Raw genomic sequence first — 9,143 nt, 5'->3', positions numbered from 1 at the left:
TTTTGTGTGTGTAATCAAGAAGCCACCAGCCCGTGATGACCAAATTGCTAAACTCTAAGAGCAAAGATGTCTTTAAAATGAATCTGAAAGCTTTAACTTTCCTTTGTAGCACTCTGGGTCATTATAGACTTTTGAGTCAGCAATTGTTATTTCTTAACATTGCAGCTTTCAACCAAATAAACATGTGGCATCTACTGACTATATTTTTTTCCCCTTTGGAAAGACCCAACCTGGTATAAAAGGGTCTTTTTCTTAAAAAAACTTGCCTAGAAGAGCATAATATGTTAGTCCTTAAAATAGGAACTGAATGGAATAGTAGTAACCTAAATTCTCAATAGCTCAATGGTCCTTTAAAGCAGAGAAAAGGCTGACCTCGTTTCTGGATCACTCTCTGACATCAATTTCTCAGTCATTGGATCCTTCAGAGAATTTTACATGAAACATAAGAAAACCACATTCCACCTACATTTCTCTTGACAGAGCCTCACTTCTGACATACATACGTTTCTATTATGTGTACTAGAAATGAAAAATCTCAAAATGGAAATTTGGGAACTTGCTGGACTTACCAAGACGGGAAACATAACTGTGGCTTGGTTCTAGTAGAACTGAGTGATAAAGAAATTGTCTTACACAAGTTTCGTAAGAGAGATGGCATTTTTAGGTGGGTGACCTTTAAGAATTAGCAAATCACTAACTTAGAAGATACCCAAATTTCTAGTCTTAATAATACATTAGGAGTGCAATTTTTAGATTAAAATGCAAGTCCACAGATATGCAGCTAAGAACACAAGCCCCTAAGATGAGCCAAGAAAAAAATTACTGACGTTTGACTCAGTTAGCTATTCTTTCTGACAGGAGATTAAAGCCGCCTGTGAGATTTCTTTGACTCGTGACTCATTTAATTCGTTTAGACACTGCCAGCAGAGCAGGCTACGACAAAGCAGATCCATTTTAACAAGCTCACTCCTGGCTGTTCTAATAAAGAAAATAATTGAATTGCTGATTCTGATTTTTTAAAATGCACTCAGCATTTGAGTATTTGGCTTCCCATACCAAATAAACATAGAAATATTAATTACATCATCTTCTTCCCCAGAGTGAATGGAAACCCCCCCTCCCACACACACACAGAATTGGCTCCAGGTATCCTTTAAACCAGGGTAGCATTGAAGTATCTTCCTTATGTTTAGTTTATTAAAATTGAATTTTTAAATTAAAATCTCAGCATCTTACTTTGAAGAAGCACTGGTTCAAAGCACAAAGATCTACAGTGATAAGTGAATACGCTGATGTTAAGCACATCTACAGTCAATGTATTTCTCAAAGATGCATCTGCTGCAGTGGAGGAGAGTCAGTCTGGGTCAAAGTGAGCAATACGTAGAACTGAAGCAACAAGCTAGTGGCCACAGACATGTTTTATTCTACCTAAACACTCTTCTTTTTCAAAAATGCACAAACACTTAAAAAATCAGGAGATTCCACATAAAAATTCAGACTTGCAATTCCCTTGCAAATTTACAGGAATGAGCAACAAGAAACCTCATTCCTAATCCTCAGATATTGAGTGACAGTAGCTTCCTCCATTGCGTGCATTAGATGCACGTGGGTTCACCAAGCCCACCTAATTTGTATTTCCTGCCTCATCCCTTTTACATGGGTTTGGGAGCACTGATACAGACAGTAAAGCATAAAACTTAGAAGTAACAGACTTACTTACTCATTCCACTATTGGTACCAAGACAATCCTCATTTGGATATATCTAAGATCTCAGTAGCTAGCTCCTACACAAATCTACTGATGATGGGCTATATCATTTATTAAGTGGCAGCTTTACCACAGCTATGTCCAAAGCACAGCAAACTTATTCAATTAATAACTTATACTTCACTACAGAGTAGATGGTCTCTGTATCTTGACTAGAGTGGGAAGGAAAAAGGTTATCATCAAAGTTGTATCTATGACATAGAATTTTAGATATTATCTAACATAAACCTCACAATAAGGTCAGGAGGTAGGTATTTTACAGGATAGGAAGCAAAGTTAAGTGAAGTAAAGAAACTCACTTGATGTTAAACAATTATTAAGTGGTAGGGCCACAATTCAAAGCCAGGTCTTTGTGACTAAAAAAATCCATATTTTATAAATTCACCACATTTGCTTGGAGACACATCCCTTTTCTACAAAGTGAAAAGAATATTATTAATCATTTGACTCTCAGAGGTAAACACTAAATTAATATCATTTTGATATTAATTGATTTGATCTATAGAATCAATCATTTTGATCTATAGAATCAATTTGTGATTCTATAGAACATTAGCTCATACTACAAATATTTCAAGCTTTAAAATACAGAAAACTTTAAACAGAACCTTTTTTACCAACCTCCTAGTGGGCAGTTATCCTTCCTTGTACTGGCTTGGCAGCAGCTGTAAAAATAGACCCAAATTAACAGTGGCTCAAACACATTAGATATGTATTTCTTGGAGTTTCATACTTTCTATGACTCCTGTGCACTTACATGTCAATACATTTGAATGGCTTTTCTCCTGTTTAAAAAATGTATTTCTCGTCACATAATAATCTGGGAATAAGCATTTCACAGCCAATATTAATGGTTCCAGGTGGTCAGGCCTCCGGTTCTTTTTATCTTGTTCCACTGCCCTATAGTAACACTCTTGTCCCATGGCACAAGTGGCTTGCTACCACTTCAACATTGGAGGCAAAGGATGGAAGTCAGGGGAAGATAAACTTACCCTTCCCTTTAGGAATACGATCCTGAAGTTGCATACATTATTTTCACTCCTATCTCCCTGACAAGCACTTAAGTATCCACACCTACATATAGAAGGGTCTGGGGAATGTAGTCATTAGCTAAGGTACCATGTACTTAGCTAAATGTTATCACCATGGAAGGATCAGGAAACCAATACTGTGACACAACTATCCATTTCAGGCACGTCCTTTAAAACTTACACATATCACCAAACCACACTTCTCTCTTCTGATGTGGACACATGCCTCTACTTCTTACAACCTGACTTTGCCTGTTCATCCATTTTTGCTTCACTGTCAAAGTCCTGAGCCTTTTAAAACTCCTCTTGTTTCATATGGTTAAAATAAGGAGATGAGCAAAGTATGATTTCATGAATCATATGGTTTATTGCCACACCAAGAGAATTTTTTTCTTTGGTCCACAATAAACCAAAAAGGGGGAGAGAATAACAAGAACCCTTTAGGAGGGGAAGAATAACAAGATCAAGTTTCACAGGGAATACACTTGACAGATGAGCTGCATTAACCACATAGTGAGTGAGTGCCAAAATTCTCCAAGTCTAGTTGCTCAATTAGGATGGAAAGTAAAGTCTAATGAGAAGTTTGAGGTATACCTTTATACAACCAGTTCTCCAGAGGCTGGTTTGACCAACACAGCACAGTGGAGCTCCATGAAGACACTTAAGCTCCCTCGACGCTAGAGGGCAGTGCCAGTGTTGGCTGGCGAGGCTTCAGAGACCAGCTCAAAGGCGAACAGGGTGCGGCCCGGTCACAGCCTGAGCTCTCAGAGAAGTGGGTGACAGAGTATTGCCCTGCCATAGCTTGAATTCTCAAGTGTCTGTCAAACTCTTGGGTTTATTACCTATTTTAAAGTCCAGTAGTTGAGGTTAATAGTTCACATACGGAGTCTGATGAGGTGTGACGTCTCATTGCCTCATTCTCAAGGGAAGGGAGAATTCACTCCAAGTTCTTTTCACAGCAAAACATGTATCAGTCAAGGAGCAAACTATGTAAGTGTTTGGAATCATTTTAAACCTACATAATACCACCCTAGGTTAGATCTTTTTTTTTTTTTTTTTTTTGGAGATAGGGTTTGGCTCTGTCACCCAGGCTGAATTGCAGTGGTGCAATCATAGCTCACTGCAGCCTTGAACTCTTACGTTAAATCTTATGTTCACATTTGCCCACGTCAAATTTCTTGCCATTCTTTCTTTCAGTGTTTCCCTCTTACAACTCTGTATATTTTCTGTGTTGTTGTTCTCACTTGGGAATTACTAGTCCCCTATGTGTCAACAAGTATCAGTCCTCCTCCAGATAAATTAAAAATTTCTAATACACCTGTGTGAAGATAAGATTATTTTAAGTGGGGATTTTTTTTGCATATTCAATTGTGTATTATTTTGACTGAAAAAGGGCAAGATGGTATATATTTACATTTCTTTGTTAGCAGCAGGTATATAGATGCATTTAACAAGTAGCAATCAGTAGTAGTAGTGATCCTCATATTATATTTATTTGCTTATTTATTTATTTATGTATGTATGTATTGGTGGTTGCCAGGTATTGCTTAATGGGTATAGAGTTTTAATTTTACAAGATGAAAAAAGTTGCAGAGACGGTGGTGATGGTTGCACAACATTACTAACGCATTTAATAATACTGAACTGCAAGCTTAAAAATGGCTAAGGCAGTAAATTTTAGTCATATATATTTTACCACAATAAAAAAAAATTGAAGAAAAAAGAGACCGGGCACGGTGGCTCGCGCCTGTAATCCTAGCCCTCTGGGAGGCCAAGGCGGGTGGATCACTCGAGGTCAGGAGTTCAAGACCAGCCTGAGTAAGAGTGAGACCCCATCTCTACTAAAAATAGAAAGAAATTATCTGGACAACTAAAAATCTATATAGAAAAAATTAGCCGGGCATGGTGGCACATGCCTGTAGTCCCAGCTACTTGGGAGGCTGAGGCAGTAGGATCGCTGAAGCCCAGGAGTTTGAGGTTGCTGTGAGCTAGGCTGACGCCACGGCACTCACTCCAACCCGGGCAACAGAGCGAGACTCTGTCTCAAAAAAAAAAAAAAAAAAAAAAATTGAAGAAAAAAGAATAAGCCAAGGGTTATAGGCCAAGTTCTCCTCATCTTGGCTGACAGTTTGATGGCTGTGGGCAGCCAACAGAGGCAATGTTGAGTCCACGGAGAACCACCCAGGAAGGTCACCATCCAAATTTCCACATCCCTCCTTGGCCATTAAAATGAAGACCATTTTCTTCAGCATCTTGTGAGGATGTTCAATTTCTCCTGCTTTCCAAGATCCATCTTAGGCGAAGTCAGTTTGTCCACAGGGGGCGTAGTTTCCAAAGCTGTCTACTGTGAACCTCTGAGAGAGGTCAACTGAGTTGAGCTTTAGGGAACCAAAGTAGAAGTTCTCGAACAACTTTAAAATGTTTTGGCCATCGAATGATTCTCTTTCCTTGAAGATATATTTGCCATCTGCTGTGTAGAGGTTGCACCTGCCATCAGCATTGGGGTCTTTCCTGAATAGTGTATTCATGTAGCATGCAATTTCACACTATTCCACTTTCACTATTAGTCCAGATGCCTGAAAACATTCCAGCACTTGATCAACTAATTCCTGCAGCCTGCTGGAGCCACCTTTCATGTGGACTTTGATCTACCATGCCAAGATCAACATTCATGTATTCTATCCTTGCCATCTCTATTTCCAGGGCCTACCCCCAGAAATGAATTATTGAATTAATGAATTCCTCTTTACACTGCTGTAGCATCTCACATGTCTGCTGGACCTCTTCCTCACTCAAAAGCACCACCATCCCAACAGTTAGATGAAGCTTTTTTGGGATTCTGGAAAATGCTGCTATCAACACCATGATCCATGGAACACTTCTCCAGTACTTCTTGCTGGAACCTCAGGAATCCTTCCTGAACCTCCACTTCATTGAGGAAAAAGGCAAGGAAGTGAGTAAAGGGCTGCTTTCTTCTAAAAGTGTCCAAAAGAACACCAATCAGAGTTCGGGCTGAAATGACACCATTTCAGTGCTGGCCAGTGATTACAATTTCTCCATCTTGCCCAGGGTTAGGAATGCTAATAGAAGTTTTGGTCTCCATTTCCATTTTCTTCCTAGTGTCCCCTCTCTTTCCAACTATATGCTTGTAGAGCAGGCTGGGGGCCTTCACAATAGACCAGAATCCTTGTGGGGTCTGCTCCACCTCGTAGGCATCACAGGGCTCATCAGTACCCTCCATGGAGCCTTGATAGACATCTTCATCATCTTCTTCATGTTGATAAGTCTGTTCTTGGATGGGATTCTTCCTGTAATTGTGACCATCAATTCTTAGAAGGTGTGAGCACAGACCTTCTATGACATTCTCCAAATAATATTCCGGTGAAGTCCTGCAGGGACTAGGAAAATGGAGAAGGTAGGAGGAGACCCAAGAGGCTGTCGCAGCAGGCATATGTGTAAAAGGAAATTTGTCAGGCCATGCAGGGCTGAGTGTGCATTGATTCTCATGTTTTAATAGAATCATTTGGCATCCAGTAGGCAGGGACAATTGCAATAATCATCATCAATGATTAGTATTCATTTTATAAATTAATCTGTAGATTCAATGCAATCCTAATGAAAATCTCAGCAAGCTTTTTTTTGACATTGATAAACTGATTCTAAAATTTATAGGGAAATGCAGAGGACCCATAGTAGCCAAGATAAACTGAAAAAGAAGAGCAAAGTTGGAGGAAAACCACTATCTGATTTCAAGTCTTATTAAGCAACAATAATCAAGACAAGCATTGGCCTCAAAATAGACAACTAGATCAGCAAAACAGAATAGAGGACCTAGAAATAGACTTATACATATATAGACAACTGATTTTCAACAAGGGTGTAAAGGCAATCGAGTGAAGAAAGGATAGTCTTTTCAATAAATGGTGCTGAAACAACTGAATATACATATGCAAAAAAATGAACATTGATGTACACTTCACAACATATACAAAAATTAACTCAAAATAGAATATAGACCAAAATGATCTAAAGCATTATCCATAAAAGAACAAACTGATAAGGCCGGGCATGGTGGCTCATGTCTGTAATCCTAGCACTCTGGGAGGCCGAGGCGGGTGGATCGCTCGAGGTCAGGAGTTCGAGACCAGCCTGAGCAAGAGTGAGACCCCGTCTCTACTAAAAAAAAATAGAAAGAAATTATCTGGCCAACTAAAAATATATATAGAAAAAATTAGCCGGGCATGGTGGCGCATGCCTGTAGTCCCAGCTACTCAGGAGGCTGAGACAGTAGGATCACTTAAGCCCAGGAGTTTGAGGTTGCTGTGAGCTAGGCTGATGCCACAGCACTCACTCTAGCCCGGGCAACAGAGCGAGACTCTGTCTCAAAAAAAAACAAAAAAAAAAAGAACAAACTGATAAATTGGACTTTATAAAGATTAAAAATTTCTGATCTTCAGAAAACACTGTCAAGAGAATGAAGAGATAAACTATAGACCATGAGAAAATATTTACAAATTATATATCTGGTAAAGCACTTACATCCAGAATGTCGAAAGAATTCTCAACACTCAATAATGAGAAAACAACCCAATTTAAAAGGCTGGGGGAGAGGAGAGGCTGAGAGAAGGTCATGCAAAATATTTGAACAGATGCCTCACCAAAGAAGAGGGTAAATAAAGCACATGAAAAAATGCTCAGCAACATTAGTTATTAGAGAAATGCAAATTTAAACCACAATGCAGTATCATTACAAACCTATCAAAATGGTTAGAATGTCAAAGACTGACCACACCCAAGTGTTAGTGAGTATGTGGAACAACTGCTGGTATGAATATAAAATGGCACACTTTAGAAACTGTTGTGTAGTTTCTTCAAAAGCTAAGTATACACTTACCATGTGATCCAGCCATTCCACTTCTGGACATTTTTCCCAAAAGAAATGAAAGCATATGTCATGTACACTTGTACATGAGTGCATGAGCATTCATAGCAGCTTTGTTTGTAAGAGCCCCAAACTGCAAACAACTCAAATGTCCATCAACAAATGAGTGGATAAAGAAATTGTGGTATACATACAATGAAAAACTATTAGGTTGGTGCAAAAGTAATTGAGGTTTCAGCATTGTTGAAATTTGCTGTTTGATATTGGAATACATTCTTAAATAAATGTGGTTATGTTATGCATCATTTTAATGCACATTTCTCTCTTTATGTTTTTTTGTTAATGACTTATTGTTTATTTTATATTTATTTTAGACTATGGAAATGATGTCAGACAAAAAGCAAATTCGAGCAATTTTCTTTTTTATTTATTTATTTTGAGACAGAGTCTCACTCTGTTGCCCGGGCTAGAGTGCCGTGGGGTCAGCCTCGCTCACAGCAACCTCAAACTCCTGGGCTCAAGCAATCCTACTGCCTCAGCCTCCTGAGTAGCTGGGACTACAGGAATGTGCCACCATGCACGGCTAATTTTTTCTCTATATTTTTAGTTGTCCAGCTAATTTCTTTCTATTTTTTCAGTAGAGACGGGGTCTCACTCTTTCTCAGGCTGGTCTCGAACTCCTGAGCTCAAATGATCCCCCCACATCAGCCTCCCAAGTGCTAGGATTTCAGGCATGAGCCACTGTGCCCGGCCCTCTTTTTTAATATATATATTTTTTTATTTCAGAATATTATGGGGGTACAAATGTTTAGCTTACGTATATTGCTTTTGCCCCACCTGAGTCAGAGCTACAAGCTTGTGCATCCCCCAGACCATGCACACCTTATTCAAGTTCAAAATGGGTCATAAAGCAGTGGAGACAACTTACAACATCAACAACGCACTTGGCCCAGAAACTGCTAATGAGTGTACAGTGCAGTGGTGGTTCAAGATGTTTTGCAAAGGAGACAGAGCCTTGAAGCTGAGGAGCGCAGTGGCCGGCCATCGGAAGTTGACAATGACCAATTGAGAGCAATCATCGAAGCTGATCCTTACAACTACAGGAGAAATTGCCTAAGAACTCAAGGTCAATCATTCTATGGTCATTTGGCATGTGAAGCAAATTGAAAAGGCAAAAAAGCTCAATAAGCAGGTGCCTGATGAGCTGACCAAAAATCAAAAAAATCGTTGTTTTGAAGTGTTGTTTTCTTTTATTGTATGCAACAACACACCATTTCTCAATCGGATTGTGACATGCCACGAAAAGTGGATGCTATACAATAACCAGTGATGACCAGCTCAGTGGCTGGACTGAGAAGAAGCTCCAGAGCACTTCCCAAAGCCAAACTTGTACCAAAAAAAGGTCATGGTCACTGTTTGGTGTTCAGCTGCCAGCCTGATCCACTATAGCTTTGTGAATCCC

The 9,143-nt window shown here is 39.3% G+C and overlaps 1 pseudogene; it reads right to left on the bottom strand.

Annotated features, from left to right (window-relative positions):
- Nucleotides 1-5,093: 5,093 nt before the first annotated feature.
- Nucleotides 5,094-6,327, bottom strand: LOC123632182 (annotated as a pseudogene).
- Between the last annotated feature and the right edge of the window lie 2,816 nt (nucleotides 6,328-9,143).

The sequence above is a fragment of the Lemur catta genome, chromosome 2, assembly GCF_020740605.2.
Source record: "Lemur catta isolate mLemCat1 chromosome 2, mLemCat1.pri, whole genome shotgun sequence".
In the NCBI taxonomy this organism is placed as follows: domain Eukaryota; kingdom Metazoa; phylum Chordata; class Mammalia; order Primates; family Lemuridae; genus Lemur; species Lemur catta.
This window is presented reverse-complemented; position numbering and strand designations above follow the sequence as displayed.